Below are 25812 nucleotides of genomic sequence, written 5' to 3'. Positions count from 1 at the left end.
CAAAAACAGCGCTGCATCCTTCCCAGGCTCTCTGGAAAACCTCCACGCTTAAAACTGATCACTGAACACCTCTTCCTTATTTTTTTTTTCCTCCCCCCAAAAAGAAAGAAAGGTGTACAATTGCAAATGTATGTACCAGCTTAAAGTCATTTATTAGTCTTTAAGGCATGCGACTCCATCACGTGGCCCCGAGGCTTCCTCTGGACACTGGCACTGTATCAGGAGATACAATCCATTTATTTTAAGACACAGAAGGGTGTTGTTTTAATTTCCATGTCTGCTTTAAATTTGAAGTTGCTTTTTCAAAACAGAATCCCATTAGAAATAAGAATACCCACTTCATTGTCTCAGTATTTGAAGTAGTGAAGAATACTTCATTAATGTGTTCATTAAAGACAAAAAAAATTATACCAGATCCACTACTTAAGCATCATAATTCCTTCCTGAAGAATCCTATCTTCTGCAATAGCTCTCATAAGTGCAGTACAATATAATTTTAGCTCTGCACTTTGCTCTATTTATCATCAAATATTTTAGGAAGTATATCTGTAATGACTAAATCTCTTCCAAATTTGCATTTTTTGGAAGAAAAACAAAAAAAAACAATCCTTTTTTATATTCAAAATACATTTGGGTAGGCATCTGTGGACCAGTTAATTGTAATGTACATTCCAGTTGTATGTCATGGCCTGTATCTCCCTAACTTCAATTTTTCAAACTCCCTAAGATGCCTATCTGGTTCCTACTAGGCATCTTGTGGAATTATTCTCAAATTGCTGCTGCAGGCTAATGTAAGCACAAATTTCCATTTATAGCTCTCCTCTAAGAAGTTTTTTCTCTTGTTGAGGCAAACACTGGCCTCAGTATGATTACAATCCATCTGTGCATATATCTGGTAGAAAAGTTGTTTCCTCTTACAGAGGGTTATATTTGTTTAGCTGTAGTACAGCTGCTCCAAAGCCACTTGGAATCTAAAAGCATGCTTTTTTGATGTTATGTTTCCCAATGAAATGCATCAGCTGCTGAACAAGAGCCCAAGTCCTAGCCTGAAGAAACAGTATCTCTCAAAGGGGTTCTGTCCACCCCGCAGCTGAACTCACCACTCTCAGGGGTCAGGAAGCACAGGATGCCCTCAACACCAGGCACCTGGCAGTCTGCATGCCGTGACCTGTGCCTGTGGCTGCTGGGACTTGCAGGGCTCTCTCCAGTAACTTAGGCCCCACCACCTGCCCCGGGCAGGCACTAAACACCCTGCAAAGACAGGCGAGGTGACAGACTGAAATTAACAGCATAACCATGGATTCCTGCACGGTCCTGCAGTGCGTGTAAAGGCATCCAGGAATACAGCTCATCTAAAATGCCAGACAAATGAGTAAATTATAGATTTATTAAAGTTAAGTTAAAAAAATAGCACTGAGGGTACTGAAATCTAATAAACATTTCAGAAAAAAAAAACAAAAACAAAAACAAAAAAACAACTTAAAATTAATATCACTGCCTTCAATTAAGATGTGAGACTAAAGACATTTTTCCAGCAACTGTATTTAATGATAATAAAGGGCTGTTGCTGAACAAATAAACTGACAGTTGACATTATTCTGCATGTATCATATGAACTTTTTGGAATCATTTCAGAATGCTTACTAAAAGGAAAAAAAAAAAATTGTTCATATTTATAAAAAAGGGGTAAGGAAGAAGTCACGTTTAAAGTAATATTGACTCTAGGAATCCCATTAGCAAGCCAAGTATTAACTTTTGCTTTTTCTTAAGCTGTTTTAAACTGTTCGTGTTAACAGAAAAATCAAATCAGTGCCTCTTTCCCTTCAAAGTGACTGGTAATTCATCTGTTCTCAAAATTCAGCATTTGTAAGAAAATCTCAAAATTCAGCATTTGTAAGAAAATCTGCACTGCTGCTGAGAGACCACAAGTGAATTGTATGAATAAAGGGATATGGAGTGATTAAGAGTAATGAATGCAGCTTTAACTTTTCAGCAAGACAACAGCAAGTAACACTAAGTGCAATAAACTTTGAAGTAACTTATTTCCAACAATAAACCAATTTTGTTTAAACAGAAAACATAGTTGAGGATTTGACAGCGTAGGGGTACAGAACATCAAAGGCCAAAAGAAATCCAACTTTCTTCCAGAATAAACTCCTCAGTTATGACCGTGTATCAGCTCTCTATAACAGGATTATAGTAGTAGCAGCAGCTACGAGGAACACACTTCGAGGAAGCTTTCTTGTTCACAGTCTTTCTTATGTGTTATGCTAAGTGGTAATAATTGTGTGCAAGGCAGTCACGTGCAGAAAACTTATGATAGGAAGGGCAAAGTTTCCGAAAGACTTTGCAGTTGTTACTGTCAGTTTTCAACCCTGTTTGCTGTGGTCTGTATAGCCACATAGAGCAAATGAGTATCAACCTCACACAACATACAGTTGTGCTTTTGTGCATAACAAAGTACTCCTCTCAGCTCCTTAGTTGTTTGCAACCCAATAGCACGTGCAAGATTGCTATATCCCTTCCACTTCACGGCAGTTTCTGCCCAAGGCCAATTTCAAATCCATGCTACAACTATTCCCTAGGAAGGTTTTAACGTAAGGGGTCACAAAATAGCAGCCTATCACCTAAACAGTTTCCTCTCTTTTTCAAAGAGGATAGCCTCAAAGTCTTCAAATCTATTATATTATGCATTGCGCAATTTGTTGTTTGCAGAGCAGTATCATATTTCCATGAAAACATACTGACACCATGCAAAAATATTCACTGGGAAAGCAAAGAGTTAATCATTGTTAAAGCTGGAACAAAGAAATAGTAGCAAGGAACTCCATAAAATATTCACTAAGTTTCCTGCATTCAAAGTCATTACACTTTTCTCCTTCAGACAGGGTCACTATGTCCTGCCAATTCATCAGCACCCAAAAATAAACTAGTTGAGTAACTAAAGATGTCAATAGATTTTCACATTCCCTCCATGCATCCAAACTGTACGGCTCAGAGCAGTACTTGAAAACACCCTGGCATTCTACACTTCATCTAGAGCAATTTCCCAAGCAAATCCTGTCACTTGCAATAACTCAGTTACAGCTGTCACTAAACACAGAACACCATTCCACCTCCAAAGCGTGCTTTTCTCTCACAAATCAAGTCACTTAGAAGGAACTGTTTTCTTAAACATACTTTTTAGCAGACAGCAAAACTGAGTAAAAGTTAAAGTTTTCTTCATCTTCACAACGCAAAGGATCCACAGAGGATGCATATATGTGAACACGCACATGAGTGAAAAACAGGTCGCTATTCTACCTAAGGTTTAGGTGCTGCTGTTTTGTACAGGTGACCTCCTGCACAAACCCTGCTGACAAAACAATCACCCGGACACAGGAGATGAGAATTCAGACCCACGTATCAGACATTCCCCTAAGGACACCCCAACAATTAGCTCCTCTGTGGCGGGGCAGAACTTTCATCCCTACTGGTGACGCTGTGCCACTACTTGGTAGGTCAGACCACAGCTCTGTAGCCCCTTTGCTAGGCTCTCAGGAAGGCAACTACACCACCTTAAAATGAGGATGATAAGGTACAAAGAATGTAAATTACCTGTCAGCAGTGAGACTGCAAGAAAAGGAGAAAGCTGGAAACAGTTTTGCTGCATGTGCTATGGCATCAGACACTTCCTCCCTGTACAGAGCTTTTTTTTTTTTTTTTTTTTTTGCCTTCTCTTTCAACTGTGCCTTTGTATCTTTGCTCATAGTTATCCCATAGTTGCCCAATAGCTTGTAAACGTTAAGCGTAGGCTCACATATTAGATCCAGCAAATTCCATGACTGGAAGACCTTATGGTATTCTGCGTCAGGGCAAAGAGCAAGGCTAAGTTCCAAGTACATGTTTCTTGCTGTTCAGTGTTTCAGTTTCAGTATAGGCAGCTTGTTGCATCTGTAGACAGACAGAAGTCTAAATGAAATCATAAACCCCCCCTGTCCCCCAGCCACCTATCGTTAACTAGGAGGTAAAAAAATAAAAGCACTTCAGGCTAATAAAAGAGACTGCATCTAAGATTTTACTTCACATTATTAAAGGCTAAACACTGACTCCTTGGTAAAGGTATGACTGTGGCATCTTGAGCATTTTAACCTAATTAATACATTAGAAAGCAGCCCTTAACTTCTATTTCTAGGCTGTATTCCTGCAAACGGACCTCCATAAGAACTACTTGTACAGACCAAGTCACTGCACTGCAACTGTCACTAGCAGATCACATCCTCAAATGGGCTTTCGACAAAAGGGACACCTATAGATCATTCAAAAACCTAAGCACAATCCACAACTTTCTTACATACTATTCAAACTAAAATGGTGAAAAGAAGCAGTAAAATCATATTGGTTCGGAATCTGAAAGAAAAATAGTGCAGCTGTAGATTTACCTATACCATGTAGCTTGAGAATTAGGTGCTGTCTTCTTCTTTTTTTTTTATTAGCACTCATGATGTGAAGAGCAGGAGAAGCATCCTATCTCACAAAGATCTGAATTACTCTCACAGACATTCATTAGTAGATTTCCGCTCAAATTTTTCACAAGACCATAGAAAACCTGAAAATTTTGTTCCTTAAGAAGTTATTTTTCTGCATTAGACAACAAAGAGTTGCTGTCAACATCAGTGCCATTACTGCCCTTTGGCTGAGTCATGTGTGAACCGGTTTGAATACTGAGTTTTCTTGTTTGCTGTTCAACGTCACCCAAACCCAGCACTGTAGTCAGCACAAAAGAAGAACTTGCTAACATGGCTCTTTTCCTATCAACTTCCAATCTCAGCTATAACGTCCCTTTAAGAAAACATCCCAGTGCACAAGGTCAAGCAATTGTTGATGTTGACAAGCATTTGGGCACTGCCTTTGGTCTCTTACTTGCCTAATGACACCTCTGACAGAAGTGCCTTGTGGAGAAATTCATAAACTCATTAGAAATCAGCTGTGCAACCTGAAGCCTGGTGAAAGGTCTCTAATCTTGCTCTATTGCCCCTGTTGGAGAGAGGCCTTGCTTCCTCATAAGCAGTCTGCCCAAGTTTTTGTTTTGTTTCCTGTGCTGTACAATTTAACAAATACATACTTAAACAACCCAACAAAAACCCTGCACCTTTGAATACACGTGCAAGCAGGCAGGCAGGCTCATTTAAAATGCCAGGACAGGTTACCTGAATGAGGAAACTGAATCTTTCCGTGTGCAATTTATTAACAGTTGTTGTTAATATTTAAGAGCTCATCCATCTGTAGAAGAAAATTTTACAAGTCAAGGATTCAAATCCGCATTTTATTTCCTTTGTCAACAAAGCTCTTTGTATGTTAATTTCCTCTGTTTGTAATAGTAAGATAACTAGGTTTATTTATACTGCAAATGAAAAAAGTCATTAAGCTCATCCAGATAAGATTTGTTCATTTTTTTTAAAGAAAAAATATCAAGCACTGAATGCAATTTTTGTTTGCTGTGAGGCAGCCCATTATTCACTTAAGTATACTACCTAAGCACAGTATCACTTATTCCAAACTTCCTAGTTTTTTAATACCTCAATATGTCAGATATTTACTCCTTGAATCTCCAATTAAAATTTAAAATTAGTTGCAAGCAGTTCCACATTCTTCTTTTTATATTTTTAGGCAGTAAAAGAGCATTTTTATGACATTATTTCTATAGGAGAAAAAAAAAAAAAGTATAAGTACATATTCTACAGAAATAAATAACATTACTAGCAAAAAAAAAAAAAAAGTGAGCTAGTACATACCTGAAATATTTCACATTTGCCAAAGAATGAATAGCATTAAAGCCAAAAGGTAAGGAGTCAAAATTGTTCTTATACTCAAGTAGGAAAGAAGTTTCTTAAGTGTATTTCGCATTCCTGCATATTTTAAAAAAAATCATTGTAACAAAGACCGCTTAAATACTGAAATTAAATTAGAAAAATGAAGACCATAATCAAAAGCAATATTTTGCACAAATGTTCACTTGCAACAATACCCTTAATGTGCAAAAGACTTTCCAAATACCCAAGGAGGTCAGCTTAAACTATAAGAAGAATGCTCAACAGTAACACTTTTAATTCGTAACTTTGATTTATAGCATTCATATATTTCTTCACTGGCATCTCAACATTCCTTAAAACATACTTGTTAAACCAATATGTTTGTAGAAAGACTATATGATATACTCATGCTACATATTTAAAAAATATATTTTCCAATAATTTTAAAATAATAATTTCCAATACATATTCCAAATAAATTTGTATTTTTAATTCAACATAATAACAATTACCTCACAAATATTCGTAAAATTTAGCATGTCTTATGCAGGATAACATCTAGAGCTTGTCAAAAAAAGATTTGAGACAGTATTTCAACTTGGAATTTTCTAAGTCATGAAATGAAACGAACCCATAGTGGCAGTCAGATTTCTGTGCCAGTTTCACATACACGAGTTTTTGGCATGCTAAATTCTCATCATTGGAATCTACTATAGCAATCAGAATGCCTTAGGGCTGTGGCTCTCTTTCTCTTTTGCCAAATTCACACCAGGAATTTGGCAGCGCTGGGATTCTGTTCTGAAGTGGTATAAAATCAATTTCAAAATAGGAAAAGGCTTGATAAATTCTTCTCCACCCAAGTGTAGTAATTTCCCATAAACAGAGCAAACTCTTCTTTCAGGAAGTGCTTGGAAGTATGAACAATACATTACATAGGAAGAAACAAAATCCCAAGAGTATTTTTAACACATGGCACTTCGTTTTACTTTACTTTTCAATGATCTAAAGGATCAAGAATCTGCATGGTTAAGGATACTGCAAAACTGCAAGAACAGTTGACTCACATTATTATAAAACTCTAACATAACTTATCACAGATTGCTAAGAAACAGATGCAGGAGTATAAAAGGAGATGCCCAAGGAATCCTAAGTATGCACAAAAATAGCAGATTAAGTTTGCACACCTAAGTGTACGTGATTATGCAGAATTTGAAATTGCACAACATCCTCAAGCAACCTGGGAACCAGAGAAAATGTACTTTCACCGTACAAACCCTACCACGGCAATCTGGAGATTATTCAGAATTTTGCAGCTAGTTGCAACTTGAGACTCCATCACAATGCACACCACAGCCAAGATGAGGAGCATTTCAGCAGGTCTAGTGCCCCACAACACGTAGCTTCAGAGAACAGATTCCAGTTTACCCACACTGAAGTGATGCAGCTGATCTGGTAGCTGGGAGTCAACCATTCAACTCTGTACCACAACCAAACTGCAAAGCCAAATCAGTATTTCTGAAGACTTCTCAGTTAAAAGCCCTTGATAAAAAGATAAGAACAACAACTGCCATCAAAACTAATGCATGTCTTGGTCACTATAGCTCTAACAATACCCAAACCAATTAAACAATAGATTAAGATAAAAAATAGCATGATACTCAAGCTTGAAAGAGTAGTCCTTTACAAATGGTACCCTCTAACATCGCAGAAAAAATAAACCTTTGTTCTCAGGGAAACAACTATAAGATGATGAGAAATTTAAGGGTGTGTAACTGAACAGTTTGTGTATGTACACAAACATACAAATTTATTTCAAAAAATCAGAAAAACATGATAAGAGGATGTACCATACATATTATTCAATTATAACCTCTCCTACTAGTAAACTACGATGAGGAAGGCCAAGAAACTGAGAAACAACTTTCAGGTGAGAAGATACATTGCAAGAAAGAAATAAGACACAAATACTGATTTAATTTCACTTGCTACCTCTTTATATGCCAACACTGAACACACAATGGATAAGTAAAATAATCAGCAAAATGTAATTAAAAACAGATACCAGAACTGCTTCACAGTTCATTGCTTCAGTCATTTAAGTACTGCTGAGGATTAAAACAATTCAAATCAAACAATATAGGACTGCAAATTTAATTCTAAATATCCAAAGACTACAAGGGAAAATGTTATTCCATGTTTTGCTGCAAACCTTTCAGGATGCCTTTAAGAAAACAACAAAAATACTAAACACTCTGCCACCATCCCCTTCAAATCTAGGTTTTCCCAGTTTTTAACTTCTTAATCAACACCAGCTGTCAACACATCAAGATGCATTCAAGTAATTTGTGCATTAAAAAGACCATTCATTTCTTAAGAGATGCAAATCCGAAGAATATCTGTATATCTTTCAGGCTAAATACAGATTAGTGAATTACATTAATTCAGGCCTGGTGATGAAGTTGCACCAAACTTGATACAAAGCGTCAATGCAGAAAAACAAACAATTAAATAGTGAGATTTATTGCCGCATCCCCATTTGCTCCTAAACACTTGAACATTAGCTCCTGGCAAAAAGCACACATTCACTTTTTTTTTTTTTCTTTCCAGGGGGAAGTAGACAGCTTTTTCTGATAACAGTCTGTGTATTTTTCAGCTGCTAGAGTTGATCAGCAGAGCACTCTAGAAGGGCTACAGTTGGAGACCACTCAGAAACAGAAGTTATGCAAAACGCTGTGCAGTGCCTATTGAGCAGCCTCATGCTGGAAACACATGCCATTTGTGCACTGGGAGCTACTGTAGCTGCCAAGGAGCTTCCACGCGGCATGCAAGCTGCTGGTATGCAACTACAAAAATTTAAATTATTACTTGAGCAACCACCTCTTTCGGGACCTATATCGCACGACAGGGATTTGCTGGTTTGAATGCTGAAATCACACTAGAGGGAACGCATGACTCAAAGCACGAACAACTCCCCTCTGACAGATAGCTCTGTGCCACACTATTCCAATTATTAGGGGAGGTGCTAAGGATGATATTTCCTTGAATTAGCAGTACAGCCCTCCCATTTACAAATTGCTCGGTGACAAGTCTTCCATTTGGAAGCTGACTCATTAGCCTTGGCTTGCCTGTGCCAGAATTTGCCAGCTTTCTGGACACGTGTTGCAAAACCTCACCACCAGAGCGCCTGCCTTCCACCTCCCACCCCCCAGCATTTTGTATGTTGAGCACTCTGAGAAAAGCAGTTTCTTCTCTCCCTTTATGTTACTTAGAATAGAAGTAACTGCACTGGAAATAACATGCACATTTATTACATTTCATTTTAGCAGAAACTGTAATTTAATGCAACACCTTGAAAAAACAGAAAACCTTTTTTTTTTCTTTAAAGACAAAGGAAACAACCAAGATAGTTGGTTAGACCTGGTACAAGTCCTTTCAGTATTCTCATTCCATGATTTGGTCACAAAAGTAGCTGTTAAATGTTTACCTGAGCTCAAGGAAATACCAGATAAGTTTCTTGAGCAGAAACTCCTCCAGAATTACTAAAGCGTATTGAAACCGCACCCACCTTTGGAGATGGGACCGCAGGCTAGGCAGACTCCCATTCTGATTCACGGCAGCCACTTGTCTCCTTATGTGTCCAAGCCCCTCTCCTTTCCCCACACCCCACCCACTGCTACCATCACCAAGGTGGCTGCTTCTAAAGAAGGGCTGCAGGTCCTCCATCCGAGGCACCGCGAAGGACTGCCTGGCAGCTTGACATAAGAGCATCACAGGAGAGACAACAGGCTCGACAATATCTTCTGCAGTTCTGCAGCTACCACATATGGGTGGCAATAAGAAATAAAAAGTAAAAGTATAAATTAACCCCTGGAACAAGCATGGCTCATACCGTGCCCCAGACATCATTTCTTATCACCGCTACTCTCATGCGCCTTGGTGGGTTAAAGGCTAGCACAGCTACTCCTTCCTTTTGCTAATATGCAATAAACGTATGGGTATGACTAATTGCCCCGAGTACCACAGGACAACTCACAGACAAAAGTTACATGCTCCATGCACGTAAGTCCAAAGAATCCTGGTCTAAAACATTTTCTCCCACCACCTAGGCTGTGCAAAGCAAAAGACAACATAAGGAATGACTGTTGCATCACTACCACAATGATTCAAGGAATCCTTAAGCACTGTTCCTGTTTTCCCCAGAAGAGACTGATATTAGAACACCAACTATGACATCAGTCAAGAACAACACAAAGAAAAATATCTACAGATAGAACACCACAGCAATGCACAGACTAGAGTATATTTGCTAATTTTGGGTTAAATGAAATGCTGCAATAAACTTACAGACGAATCACTATGAAACTAAGTTTGTCATGTGGTAGGTCTAGTGCTGGGGTTAATTAGCCACTCGCTAGAGTAAAAAAATAAACAAACAAAAAATGCTTCAGCATTTCACCATGCTCTTCATTAACAAAGTTATATGCATTTTACATGAAGCGTTGCGTTAACAATCTAAGGAAACTAACAACAGTAAGACGATCTGCAAGTTCAACTAAAATAACATGTTCTAGCGTAACACCAAGAAATTTTAAAGCAGCTTTACATTTTTATAGTACTTTCCAGCACAATGTTCAAAACAAGACTTCAGCATTAAGTCCTCAGCAAAGACAATTAAATATAACATTTCCAGAAAATTGCCTCTAATCTTGGAAAGGCCAATTTCCAAATGGATACAAAATTACAGGTAGCCAGCACCTTTGAAAAACAAACCTTAGGTACCTTCAGTTGTATTCAGAAGAGCTTCACCCATAATTTTGATCTGCCAAAGTCTTAGTCAAAAAGCTTGCTACTAGTGTCCGTGGCACACTTCCAATGCCTTGTCCTATCAGCCAGCAGTGCAAGATCACCGAACAACATGCTGCTCTTCACAAAAATCATTGCACTTTAAACCACACGTTCAAAACTTATGCTTTGTCTAGTATTCCTTTCAACCTTGTATTTTCTATGTGCTGACACAGAAACTCTACCCAGTGTTTTTCTCTCCATTTCCAGGCAAGATAGCTGAACTGCAGTTGCTTATTTTAACACAGGCATTTTTCTCCACACCCGCATACAAGGAATTAGATCAGAGCAGGAATTACACTAAACTTGCAGGGCTATTAGCAAATCTGACTGCTTCTCACTTGCTGCATAATCACTTCAGAAACACGAACAAGCTTTCTGTGTATGCTGTGATTTTGGACACTACAGGTGGCGTTTCTGCTGAATATTTCATCTGTGACTTCTATGATAAGCCTCGCTCCACTTCTCCTTCCCCTCCCTTCTAATTCTTCGGTAAAGTCAAAGAGGAACATGGCAGTTCAATACAGAATATATTCTCATTTTACCATCTGCAATGCAAATCCAGGTTTTGTTCAGTACAGAAATCTTGCACAATAGCCTGTGTATACGTATTCGTTCCAACAATGCTGTCCTATGCAATCACGCTGTAATTACACACAGTCATAAAGCTGCTGCTGTTGCTGCGTGGAACTGCAGTCTCGCCCTCTAAACAACCTAATATCAGTCTCTGCATTAGGACATTTCTTTTCTCTCTTCCCCTCCCTTGAATGCCTACTGCTTGCTCCGGTACGGAGAGCCCTTCCAGTGCACTCGAAACCTGGTCAGGAGGAAATCCAATTATTTTGGCTATTATCAAAAAGAAGCTCTCTGTTTTCAAGCGGCAGCCAAGTAAATCTCTGTCGAGCAAAGAACATTTCTTTAGTTCCGAAGGCTGCAACCACACACGACTTTACAAACCAAAAATAAATCCTGCTTACGCCTGTTAAAAAACCCGTAAGTATTATATAAGACACTCACATACGTGCGTGGGCGTATTGTCGGCTTTTACTGGTAAACTGCAAAGAATCCGTCCTTTTCAGCTGCTGCCAGAGCAAGAGCTGTACGTTCGGGAGCACGGGACTTTCAGAAATTATCTAATAAATTCCTCCCCACCCCCCTCCGTTGCATAAATCCCAGCCGAGAAACACAATCCGTGCAAACCCAGCCGCTGCGCCTCGACGGGCGCCTGGAGCCCAGCGCGCTGCGCCCGCAGCCCCGGGCACACGCGGAGCTGCCCCGGCTCGAAGGGAAAACCCCAAAAAAGCCCAAGCCCGGCCGGGCTGAGCCCCCGACCCCCGAGGAACCCCGAGGAGCCCCGCTGGGCAGCTCGGCCGGCCGCAGGCACATCGGGAGAGCCCTGCAGGAGCACCGGGCCGAGCCCCGAGCCTGGCCCCGCAGCGGGCGGCGAGCGGTGCCCCGGCCCCCCTGTCACCGCCGCAGGGGCTCGGCCGCCTCATGCTGCGGCCCCGAAACAAGAAGCCCCGGGAAGGGAGCACACACACGCACACACGCACACACACACACAGCCCCCCCTCGCCAAAATGGCAGGGAAACGGAAGCAAACCGCGCTCAGCACAGCGGCCCGCGGCTGAGGCACCGAGGGGCGCTTCTCACCTGCGCAGCCAGGCGCGGCGGCCGCCCGCGGGGACGCGGGGCTGCAGCTGGCGGAGAGGGCAAGGAGGGCCGGCGACGAGAGAAAAACCCCAACAGCAGCAACAACAACAACAAAAAAAACTTTGTTTCTTTCTCTCCGGGACTCAGGGAAAGCGTCACTTCCTAGTGCGGTAAGCGGGGAGGCTCCCGGGCCCGGGCTCCTCAACTCCTCCTCCTCCCGCCTTCCTCCTCCTCCTCCTCCTCCCGCCGCAGCCCAGCTCCCCGCCGGGCCCGGGCCCCTGCCCGCAGCTCGGCTGCTGCTGCTGCTGCTTGCCGGGAAGGGCTGGAAAGCCCCGGAAAGCCCCAAAAAGTAAGGAGCGGGGAGAGGCTGCAGCGCTGTTTGGCGAGGGGAGCACTGCAGAGCCGCCTTCAGCACCTGGCCAAACTTGCAGCCTCGCCGCCCCGAGCCCGGCGCTGCCTGGCGTCCTGGCCTGCGCCGAGGGGAAAACAGGCAGGCAGACCCTAAAAGGACTTGGTTGTTAAGAAACCTCTGGTAGCAGGAGAAAACATGTTGTTTTCTCTCCCCTTTTATGGTCATTTTGCTCTTCAGGAAGAGCTGTAAAGCAGTGGAAAAAACGGGGAAGAGGGAAAGGATTTGTACCTAACACAAATCTGTAGGTTTCCTCTGTGCTGGTGGCTGCTTAGCACGCATCTGAAATTGATTTTCAGAAGAAAGTCGTTCTTTCCACGTAGAGCATGCACTGCGGTGCTGCTGAGGTTTTTAAAAACGCTCAGCTCGTCTACTGGAATATGGCTTCCTCTCGTGTTGGTCTGAAAATAAAAAAAGTGTGCTGGCAAACGCAGGCACACTGCTCCTCTTAAGGCAGGAAATAAAGCAGCTGCTTCGTCACTGCTCCCCCTGTAGACTGCCACCGATACTTGAGTTCATTAGCCATCAAGAAAACTTTGAGAAAATAACATTTAGACAGCACTCAAAGATTAGGCTCTTATTTAGTGAAATGTGCCAAGCAGCACGACAATACCAAGCATTTTTCCCCCAACGTGCGCACGGCCACGTTTACCTCCATGCAGCCTTAGATCATGCAGCACACGCAGGTTGGTGCACCTTTTCCAGACCAGCAGGGCAGCTTCACTTCTACCATGCATATTTCACCAGAGTGAAATAGATTAACAATATTTTTGCACTGCTTACTCTGGTTTGCGTTTCTTTCACAATAGTTCCTGGCTTCTGTGCAGAACTTTTTACCAGGGAAGCTGGAAGATGCATGGAAAAGGGAGCCCGGAGAAGTGACTTACCCATGACTACAAAGCGTATCTGATGCATAACCAGGTTTCTCTGATGAGTCCCAGGTCAGAAGTCTAATTACCACACCCAATCTTTTCCTGTCATGGTGCAGAGAATAACAATGAGACATGGAGGTGAGGAGCAAAATAGTAGCCAGAGGTACTTTTGGTGAAGGTTTTTTTTTTTCTTTCACAATCAAAGGCAGCATTTGATGTAGTGCTGGCCCAATCGTATGTTCAAGGAAAACTCTTCTTTATAACCATTAATACACTTACTCTTCTAAACTCCTGAACAGATAGGAGCAGTAAGTTAATAACTATATATGTGATCACAACTGTTCACTAATTACCTAATACGTAAAGCAAACTCAAAGTAATCAAACATACATGTATAATGACCAAAACTGAAGTCAAAGGCATACAACCCACCAGTTTAAATTGCTCTAATAAAGACTAAAAGGACAAATTCCATAAACTGAAGTTGTTTCCTTCTCTGTTACAAGACATTAAGCAATCAGTGTTCTCCGTGAAACACATCAGATATTGATAAGATTGAAACTGCTTATCTCAACTTCCACTGGGGCGAGGGAAGTCTGCCATGACTGTAAATCATGTTGTAACAGCAAAGTGTAGCCCTTCCTTCCAGCCAGAACAAATGCGTATCATACTTCACCTGTTTAGAGTTTGGGAAGTGAAATGATGAGCAGCATCTCACGTTTCACAATACATAATCACGTAATAGCAGCAGACAATGGCAGAAACGTCATCATCTGGCTACAGATGCTAACATTGCGCAGAGCAGGGAGTATGCTTTCTATCCTTGTCTAGGAGACATCTTAACATTGTCATCCTTTGTCTCCTGAATAATGTATAAGGAAGATGGGAATCCATTCTTTACTGAACCAGAGTCAAAATAGTAACAAGGTCAAAGCTGAAAGACACTGTAAGATGCAAGATCTATAGGAAGGCATGGTAATTCCTAAACATACAGGCAAGCCTGTAGGTACACCAGCCAGTTTAAATGTCTGAAGTAGAAGAATCAGACTTCAAAGACACCGTGGCATGAGGAGTGTTTATAGAGCAGTATGCTACTGTTTATGTTATTGAGCAATAATCAAGTTTTATGAAGTGCTTTCTAAAGATTCTGCCATTGTACAGTCTTCATTTTTTTCCATTCCTCACACTATGTGGTCCTCACATCTCCAGAAACAGCCATCAATTTTCTTCCTTGCAGCAGCAGCTTTTGCTAAGCTTTTTTTTTTTTTTTCCTTCTTTTTTTTTTTTTTTTTCAACATATGCTGAGACTGCATGCAGGCTGCATTTCTATCAATTTTACAGCAACAAAATTTAGTACACATATATTCCCTAGTATGTCATTACTTTATTACTACATTAAAGCAGGATATTAGATCTCCTAGCTATCATAATATAAAATCTAAGGTTTCTTTAGCTTGTACAGACACATCTTGTGCTGTAACACCATTGACTCATATCATTAATAAACTGGATTGCAGTGAGTCAGAATTTGGATTAAAGACTATGCTTTACATACTTCTTTTTGCAAAACTGGATGATATACACAGTAGGTGGCACTCTTTTCACCGAGTCAGGAGTAGAGAGAATGTTCCATCCTCTTTCTTCCTGTCATAGTTGGGACTAGTCTTCCAGCACTATGTGACCCAACATGAAGCTATTCGTTCTCCCTGAAACTAGGTATAAAATGAAAGCCCTCATCACTATAGCTATAAGAAAATAATTACACTCTTTGTAATAGGAGTTTTACATTCCAATAAGCCTAAAACATCTTAATTACATTGAAATTTCCATTGCATGCAGCATTTTTCTTCAAAAATAAGTGATGGCATAAACCAGTACAAAATAGCTGCACTGTTTATCCCACAGATATATTCAATGCTCAAGGGCAGGGCTGCCTCTTGACAGGCTAGAGGAGCAGACTGACAGGAACCACATGAAGTTCAACACAGAGCAGAGCCCTGCACTTTGGCCAGACAAACCCTTTGCCATTTCACAGGCTGGGACAGACAGGCCACTCAGCTCCACTGAATAAGAGCTGGGAGTACTCATGGGTAGTGGGGTAAAAAACAGAAAAGGGAAATGATTATTTCCCTTTACTTGGCATGTGTTAGACTGCATCTGGAATACTGCATCCAGTTATGAGCACTCCAGTACAAGAAAGCAGTTGATAAATGTGAGCCAGCAGAGGCAAAAATGGTCAGGGGCTAAAGCAGATGTCCTGTGAGAAGAGGCTAAGGGAACTGGACCTGTCTAGTGTGGAAAGGAAAACAGGTAGGGGAGACTTAATAACAGTCTTCCAGTACCCACAAGCCTAGATCTTTACCTAGAAGACCTAGAAAAAAAAGGCAAAGTCAGGCTCTTTACTGTGTGGGGTCATAAGAAGAATCAGTGGCCGTTCCAATCAGCTAGTGAAGACAATGAAGCAACACAGCACATTTCCACAGGAGGTTGTGGAAATTGTGGAATTTCCTTTCTTTGAACTTCCCAATACCTGACTGGATATAAAAAACAAAAACAAACAAGCAAACAAACAAAATCACAAACAAAAGCCCTAAGCAACACGGCCTGAATTCAGTGTTGAACTCAAATAATTCTATAATTCAAGAAACAAATCCCTTTAGTTTACAAAAGAGAAACTTTAATTAAACTATACTAGTGTTTTTATTATTATTATTATTTATTTATTTATTTTTAAGTCTAATAGGAAATACAACAGGTCGTTGTATGTATTTAGAGTTGGTAGGGTTTTAATTTCCAAGTTGAGAATGTAGAAGACCATCAGCATAAATACAAAATAATAACAAAAATTCCTTATTCCCAGCACTTTTCATCAGCATTATTATAAGAGAACATGCTTATAAGATGTTTTTCTTTCTTTTTATACAAGATGAGTTTATTACTAAGAAATTTGAATTTCCCCCATATTAATATCTTTTTCCCATCTTTGTCAGAACTAAAATAAACTACCCAAGATGCTGCATTTGAAATATTATTCTGGGATACAACTTCTCTTGAAAAACTTACTGCAATAATTAGAATGTTTAAAAATAAAGGGTTTGCATTTTTTAAGGGTTTGGAAAAAAAAAAAAAAAGAGACGAATATTTTAATCTTCATATCTGAAGTTAAAAACTGAAAGTTTAAATGTTGAAGAAGAATCAGCTTCTTTGATTTTCTTAGAGAGAAACGCGTGTTTATGGAGCGTGTGTAAATATACACATATATAAACACCTAAAGTGTCATGAACTGACTCTCTGAGAACCAGGATGAGACCTTCTTACATGAGGGAAAAGGAGGGATACGGTGGTTTAGAGCAGAAACCACATGTAAGAAAGTTATTCACATTGCTCGAACACTAGTGAAAGAAGCCCAGACACCATAGTGAAAAAATATAGTGTAAGTATTTATGAAATACACAATTATATGGCATGCTGAACCAAAAACTGAGAGTTTCTTCCTAATTTTGCTAGGTTGAAGCCTTAAACATATTTTGCAGCCTTTCTGCGCTTACTATCACTTTTCCCACAAACCTACATTTTTTCTTTTAAAAACAATAGTCTGTGGAACATCATTCCCTGTTTGTAACTGAGGAAAAAACAACATTTGGAGAAGCTGTGTGTGCACTTGAGGGTCAAGATCAAGGGCCAGGCATGGCTGTAACGCAGCTGCAACGTAGCCACATGCAAGAGTCCCAGCTTAAAGCAGCTCCCAAGTAAATAAGGCACAAGTCCACATAGAGGCTTATTTTTGTGGGTAACTTCCACTAAGTCTTTCTCTATCTTCCTCCCCCCCAAGGCACCTAGCTGTGCTATCTTTAAGTTGGCTTTGAGCCCAGGCAGACAGACCCCCCAGAAGCACTCAGAGCCCTTGGAGATATGCTTAGGGCTCCAACAACAACACACCAAGAAAAACAAATATTGAGAACATTTACTGCAGGGTAATATTCACAGCTTCATTGAATTCAGTGTAGTAACAGAAGAAGACTGGAATTAGGAACAATGAGGCAGAACATTCTTCTGTCTTTATGTAACTTTCATGCTACATCTCAGCAATTATTTTTATGGATGACAATCTAGGCTCTTCCTTTAATAGGAAATAGTCTGAGTAGACCAATTTATTATTGAAGGATAGATTAGTTATTGAAATTGATAATTAGTCTATTTAATACCTTAATCTGCTTTGGTTCAACATATTTCATTTTCACATACGTTACGTTCTTCACAGGAACACCAGGATGAAGGCAATGCTCTCTTGTTCTCCTTTGGATGGAGAGCACTACCAACATTCAGCTCTAAGATCTATTTATTTTTTAATCTTGAATAAAAAGGATTTCTATTTGTGCAGGAAGTCACAAGCTCTATACTGCCTGAATAGTTCCTACACTATCCAGCTCATTAATAGGAACTGTCAGAAGAAAAAGGATTTAAGATTTCCTCACATCCCACTGTTTGTCCCAGCTACTGACTAGGAATAAAACAGCAATCCTGAAGGTTTATGCTAAGAATATTTTTGCACACATTCCCTCACAGTGGCATTAGGTAGAGAAAACAGAAATGCAACTGAGTTACAGGAGTCCTTTGTATTTCTGTTCTTTCAAACACATCATTTTACAGATATTTTTTTTTTAAATTAGGGAACTCACAATGCATTTTTAAATTTAAATGCATTTTGTAAAAAAGCATTTCTGTTGTCAAGCATCATTAAAAATAGTATCCATTCCTGAAGAAGTCTATTCAATCTATCCTTTGCATACAAAAAACCTCTATCAAATAATGAAAAAACTAGCGATGATAGTTTGCTAAAATCTTTACAAAAATGTAACAATTCTATGCCCACAGAAGTAAGTAGATTATTTACCCTACAGACATCAAGAAACAACTCGTAATCAACGTCACATGGTATAAAAGTATCTGCAGGACTTGGAGCCATGTTCAGTATTTCTGTTATGTATACTTTTAAGGTACAATTCATAAACACATGTTTATGAATATGTAGGTAAATATATGTACACATACAGCAGCACATCCTTAAGTCATCTCTTATGGAGAACATCAACAGGGAACTTCTGAGCTTCAGTAGCTGACAAGTACCAATCTCAGAGCCCTTTTCAAATCATTTGACACTGACAATTATTCTAGGAGCTTTCAGCCCGACCAGCCTGTAGTGTCACTGTAGTGACAATGACTCAGTGCCACTGCAATTAAACTGAAACATGCAGTATAAATCCAGCAGCAAGGGGGAAATCAGAAAGTAACCCTTCCCTACCATCAAGCTCCATATTTAGCATATGGTGCACTGTTCAGTGGGGACTCCATTCCTATTCCATCCCATAAATAAATTATATAAAGGGAAGGGGATATAAATCCATCACAATGGGAGACACCAACATGTGTAAGACTTATATGACAAGACACGTACCAAATATTAAGGGTAATGTGAAACCACATGATTATATACCTTGATGATCTTAGCTGCCTCTCCACTCATTAATCCCTCTTTATTGACACTCCCTGCTTACCCATGCTGGCAGTTGACAATGGTACAAACCAGGCTGCAGAGGTTTTACTATCATCACAGTTATACTGCAAGGTAGTTGGTGAAGTGCTGTGCATTTTTTGTTCTTCTAAGATTCACAAGCAAGTTACATCATACTGATTTTCATGCCTGCACACTGGATGTATTTTGGCAGTCCTTCAAGTTATGTTCCAATGCAAATTCGTGCCCTGCTGTGCTCTTAAATCTGTTATATAGCACATAGCATGTTCGATAATACAGAAAGTTAGTTCTGTTCCTCTCTATATATTGGTCAGTACAAAACTCATTTGGATTTTCCTCTCTTACTTCCTTTTCTTTCCCCTCATTCCCCTTCTTATTTTTCAGTAGAATCTGTTTTTTTTTTTTCTTTCCCTTGTCAATGGGAAATTAAAAAAGACTCATGCCCAAAGTACAAAGCACAACTAGAGCTGTTTTTCAATATCTACAAAGAGCAAAACCTACTATTTCAAGGCAGTAGCCCTAGCTAGGATGTGGTATTCCATGGCAGAAATGCTTCCTAACTACGGATGTGGCTATATTACTTCTTATTAGCCACTAATGATTTGAACTACCAAAAAAATGCTAACAAAGTGTCAACAAACACATGCTTTCATGGCTGTCACAAGACTGCTAGCCTGTTACAATGCGTCTTAGGCACTTTGCACTTATGAAGCATTTTGTATGTACTCTTAAAACCGTTCCCTGCCCAGAAACTTAGTAGTACCATTCCTTCCTTGCAAATGCATGCTCCTTCCTTCTCTCCTGTACTCCTGCAGGGCATTCTCTAGCTCCTCAAAGCCACAGTGCACCGAGAAAGCAAAGGCAACTGCAAGAAGCTAATGTAACTTAGACCTGTGGTAGAACACACACAGGTATACACATGATCTGTGAAGGTAAAAATTGGAAAAGGTAACAAAATGCCAAGCAAGAACACTTGCTCTAGCTTTATATATCTGCTGGATTTACCATAGCCTCCACTTACGGGTATTGTAAGTTAGTTTCTTTGCTCTTTCTTCATATGTATCAGAGAGGCCTCCAATACCATGGAAAGTAATGGTAGTACTGACAGTGGGTTTCTCTGGTTTTAGATTAGAGAAAGATTAGCTCTTGAAAAACACAGAGTGGCTGAGCAGTAGAAGATATTCTTCCCACTCAGGTTCAAAGCAACACTAAAGACAAGAAAGAGAACCACAAGAAGACCTCCTAACATCAAAACATTGTCACGATGCACTAAAAAAGATGACTTTGTAATTGCAGGGTGGAACTTAGTCGCACCAGAGACACACAGAAAAATTGACAAGGACATACAAAATTAGATGGAGTTAAACAGGAACATATTTTGGGAGAGCATTTGTGAAAATTGCAATAATGCATGATGCATGAACTTCAGTCTTAGATAGTCATCAGTGGACACTCAGCCACTATTTTTCCAGCTTCCCGCGTTCATGTCTCTGACACCCAAACAACATTATGTCATGCCATTTCATCTTCCAACAAGTAGCCGTGGGAACCATGAGAAAATACAAGTCATCATTCTATTTAAAATTAACACACTTTGCAGTGTTTGCAAAGCCACTACCCAGCACAGTCACATTGATGACTATCTCATTAGTACTCTCGTATGTTAAACCACAGAAACATGCACAAAGAAGTACGAAAGAAAGGTATCCAAACAAGATCTCATTTCCTCAGCAGATGTACAAGTGATCCCCCCAAATGCCCTTAGATGCTGTCATTTAGGTAGCCTCACGCATTGCTTAGAAATCAGATAGCACCTTGACTGCTGCCAACCAGCCACACTGAGTAACACAGCATGCAGTTACAATCTGAAGCAGCTATTGCTTAGCTGACTCAGACCTGCCAGTTACCCGCTGTCAATCAGCCTCTGAAAGACAGACCCCATTGTTACCCTGCAGTTGCTGAGCTGAGAGTCAAACAGTGGTCATCCGAGTGTCATATGTCCAATAAAATACTTTACCACCCATAATAACAGACGGCAAGCACAGCTTTGTAGAATAGTCGCTGACACCACTGATTCCTTCCAGGCCAGTTGTGCTCACTGATCACTCTTCTTTTCCTTAGAGGAAACAGGTGAAAGTCTTTGCAAATTCTCATTTCCAGGCCAGTGGAATACAGCAGCTCATTTGCTGATGCCAAGCTGTTAATAATTGAGTGATAACAACCAAGTGCATTCCGGAAGGGAACGTCCATATGCTGAATGGATAAGAAGCATTCTGCTAATATCCTGCAGTTCTGAAGCAAACCTTGTGCAGAACTCCAAAAGTGTGCTTTTGGTTATCGTGAGGCTTCACAAGTCTTCACAGACTTCTTTCATAAAGCACTACTTGTTTTTCAGAAATAGCACTGCATAACGTGATGCTAGTGCAAGAAAGGTTTTTTTCTGAAGTTTTTCTCTCCTTGTTCACACCTGTCCTATTCTCCTTTTGTCAGCTTCCTTCCCCCAACTTAGAATGGCTTGGATTGGAAGGGACCTTAAAGATCACCTAACTCCAACCACACTGTCCTTGTAAGTAACAACTTACAAAAGCCACAAAAACACAATGTCAAACTGAGAATCATCTCTGTTCTCTAATTAGCAGGTCCAGTTACTGGCTGAAGGTATGTGAATTAAAAGTGACAGCACTAGGTTTTATGCCTTACATACTGAGCAATCTCATTCCAGCCCCCTTTCCATATTTTTGTGCTTTGAGATATGTCCATACATGAAGCTACATGGGCCTGACAATCAGTAGTGCAACTCGGAAAGCTGTTCTACCACAAACTGGTTTATAGAAGACTGAAAACAACACAGCTAACTGAGAAATGGGTCATGGGATGCAATAGAAGAATATAAAATACTTGCAGGGGGTCTAACCTCTGAACATGAAATGCAGTGACTAGCTCCTTCTGCCTAGCTTCTGTTCTTATCAGTTACCAAGAAAAAAATCAAGGACAGATGCATCTGAAATCCCTACGTTGTATGGAACAGTATAATTTAATCCAGTACTGAACCAATGTATTTGAGGCAACATCACAAAAGCAAAGGTTTATAGTGATGGAGGTAATGCAGTTAAAGAAACAAACACACGTGCAATTACTTGGAAGAATCCTATTTCAAAACAAATCTCATCACATGCACAAGCCTTCTCTCCAGAGTCCTTAACACTCAGCAGTTGTGGTTCAAACAGCTGTTCCCCTTTTTAAAAAAAAGACTTAATTTTTATTCTTTTTTCTCCTCAACAGCATTAAGAATAGTTTTCTCAACTTTTGAGGTTAAGACTCAGCAATTTCAGTCCTGCACTGTGAGAGCATTATGCTCCACCCTCCTTCAAAAATTTAAGAGCTCTTGTAGGAGAGTCTGCAAGTAAGGATTTTTCTGATGATGTAAAGCTCTAACTTCCCAAAGGTACTTTGGATTCTCAAAAGTCCTGGAAGGTCAAAAGGCAACAGCCGGAGAACAAAAATTCAACAACGAAGCAAAGTTACTTGGGTCATTTTTAGGGGATTTTATCCATCTCTGCCTAGGGTATAGTTTAAGCCTTACTACGTCTGAAGGTAACTGTAAAAATTACTTTCAAAACTAAACTGAGAAATCATTTGCAAACTTGCAAAAGTAAGTAACACTACTAAAATGTGCTGAAAGACCTCTTCAGGGTGACCCTGCCCATAGCTGCTGCCCAGGTTTACAACTCCAGAGGAAGTCATAAGACCCTGTCATCACCTCTGAGCCCAGCAGTGTACATCAATAAAAGCCATACACGTGGGTCTGGGGTATGAGGATTTGACTACCACTGTCCCCCTCTTCTTTCAAGGCCAAAGGAGCTAGCTGAGCCCCCTTGAATCCTATAGAAGGGCAGTGGCCCTTCACACACAGTATAGAGAAACTTTTCCTAAAAAATAACTAAAAGAGCTTGGTTGGTTTGTTTCCCCAGCCCCAGAATACACAGCACTCTTCAACATGGTTTCAGAATAGCTTCATTAACACTGAAACTTTACTGGTAATGGAAAACACTACCATTTTGTATTCCACCCACTATCTTTTAATCTAATACAGCCCTGATTTATATGACAGTCAGTTATGATATAGAATAATAGTCCAGCTTCTTTGTTGCTTTTCAAGTATATTTACTCTACATACCAAAAGTGTTTTTTCCCCAAACACACAGGTTGAAGTGCACAAGATGGGACATTTCAATTCTGTTTGATCAAGGATCAGCATACCAAGGAGTCTTATGTAGAATCAAGACTATGTGGAATTTCACACATCCCCCAAAATACCTCTCATATGAACATTTTATTACTTTACTGCAATTTTAGACCCATTTCTCTCTGTGATTCTGTTAGCTATTAGCATTAGCTCTTCTACTATTAGGATGCATAAGTAAAAAAACAGGGCAGTTTTACAATGATTCTGATTTTTAAGTATGAAGAAAAGAAATTCTGATGTAATACTCTATTTATATTGGGATTTCCTTGCGCAGCACATCATTACCTACCCACTACTGCCTTCTGCTCTGGTGCAGCAACTGGTAGCATTTTCAACAAGTGATGCTCATATGTATTCAGTCTGCAGTTCAGATGGAAACACTTGTCCTGACCATTTGCTGCCAACACTTTTAAACTGAAGAAATACAACTTAGCATTACTGAGATTCTGCAAAGACCATTTTGTGTTCTGCACAAATCATTTGAGCCTGTGTGACCACGTCTTCCCTCTCCCCGTTTTCAGAATGGTCTAATATCTCGGATATTCACATAATGCAGCTTCATTTATGATGACCTCAGCTCTTCCTGGGTTTCAAGTTTTAATTTCCTTTTCACCAAATGTTCCCAGTTTCCTTTCACATAAGCAACAAGAAAAAAATGAGGGATTGGTTAAATTTAACAATTTTGTTTCCAACCTCTCAGTATTTTTTTAGTCTAATTGGAGTGATACTTTAAAGGTTATCTCTATTCTTCATTTAAAAATCTTTCAACCTTTAAACTTCCCAATGGTGTCCACAACAGATGAGTAGCGACGCTTTATATTAAATTTTGAAATAAATTTAAATATATATATATATTTGTTCTCTTACGGAAACACATGACTGAGTCTTAGAGTGGGAAATATCCCTCACAAAAAAACGTACTTCTATTAGAACCTTACTGGTAGCAGATTTCTGAAGAAATATTAGTACAACCATTTATTGTATAACTGACATATCATTAAATGGAAACAGCAAACACAGTAATAGAAAAAGAAGCATTCTACACAGAGGCTTATGTTTATCTAGCAGTGTGGTTCTAAAACAGAAATTCCTAATTTCCTAAACTGCTCTGCCGTAAAAATTAAAGATGAAATCCTGGTACAATTCTGCATAACGACAGGCTAGTTTTAGTCTACAATACTCTCAGGTCATTAATAAACATTAAGTAGCTAAACCAAACTATAACTTCACCACATTTAATAACTTGCAAGTTATTAGAACATCACATGGCACTCGGATTGGATTTAAGAAAAGTCATCAACATATTAAAGACAACAGGAAAATTACTCTCTGCAGCAAGCACCTCAGTATTTTCTTTCCTATTCTCTTAAGGTTGAAAAAAGCACATACAGAAAAGGAAGTAGAACTATGAGTAAAGCTTTGAGATAATCACAAAGTAATCACCCTATTAGATAAAAACAATAGCATATCATGCTCTGTTTTCATACATTTCTACAAAATACCAAACAGTTAAAGAACAGGCACAACAACTTCTGTGTAAAAGCCTTGCAAGCCTGGGTTTTCCTTACAAAAGTCAAATATAAAGGTGTTATTGACATGTATTTTATTTTACTAACAAATTATTTACCTTAAAATGAATGTGATTCTTCAAGATGTTCTACAGATGGTCTCCTGTGTGAACATAAATCAAACCCAGCAGTTTAGACTAGCAAAGTCTGTTTATACAGCAAATCTTCCTTCCCATCACAAAAATCGTAAGCGACAGAGCAAATCCAGATCCTACCTATGCCCTTTGGCCTGTCAGAATCCAGATGAAATATCTGAAACAAAAAGAAAGATGGGTTGGGGCACTTCCAGACATAAAACATCAGAAAAAATAGCAGTTACTGTTAACATCAGCAATTGCTTATCTGTATGCTTCCCTGAACAGATGGAGCCCCCTTAGCGATTAGCTAGCAAATAGCCTCAGAAGGCACTAGTCTCATCTGACGGTCAAGTGGCCACCTGCAAAACTTTACTACAAATCTCTCTGCCTTGAGCTAATGCTCAATCTATCAGGGACCCATTGTGGGGTTTGTTTCCTACTGTAAAATGGGACCTGCAAGAATAAAAACTACAAAACTGCACAACCAGAAACATTTCAGAAGTGGACAGCATAACTTAAGCTGGATGATAACTTGTTTTCCTCCAGCTGTCTACCCTTTCCAACATTTTTGGCCAACAGGGAGCTGAGCTGCTCGCAAATCACCTTTAAACTGCACCCTACAGCATGGTATGCCTCTGATATCAAGTCAGCTAAAGAGCTCAGTTCAACTTCAGCAGCAGTCTACAATTGTGCTAAAATTTGTGCAAAGCTAAAATTTCTCAGTTCATATATTAGATTGCCTCCACTGACTCAAATAGTCACTGCAAATTGCTGAAATGGCCTAAGGTGTTACTGTCTTCTGCTCAAGTTATTGCATCCA

General features: G+C 39.8%; 1 protein-coding gene across 5 annotated transcripts in view; it reads right to left on the bottom strand.

Annotated features, from left to right (window-relative positions):
* Positions 1-12434, bottom strand: part of MIDEAS (mitotic deacetylase associated SANT domain protein) — a 52521-nt gene extending 40087 nt beyond the window's left edge. For 2 of the 5 annotated variants that reach the window (XM_082762385.1, XM_082762383.1), the window contains exon 1: positions 12288-12434. The gene's annotated coding sequence lies outside the window, so the exon portion shown is untranslated. Of the gene's footprint in view, positions 1-5189; positions 5211-11651; positions 11690-12287 lie in introns of those variants that run through there. The other 3 variants (XM_082762387.1, XM_082762386.1, XM_082762384.1) reach the window with 3 other exon arrangements.
* Between the last annotated feature and the right edge of the window lie 13378 nt (positions 12435-25812).

The sequence above is a fragment of the Aythya marila genome (assembly GCF_965140915.1).
Source record: "Aythya marila genome assembly, chromosome: 5".
Taxonomy (NCBI): Eukaryota; Metazoa; Chordata; class Aves; order Anseriformes; family Anatidae; genus Aythya; species Aythya marila.
Note: the sequence above shows the minus strand (reverse complement) of the source record. Positions and strands in the feature narration are given on the sequence as shown.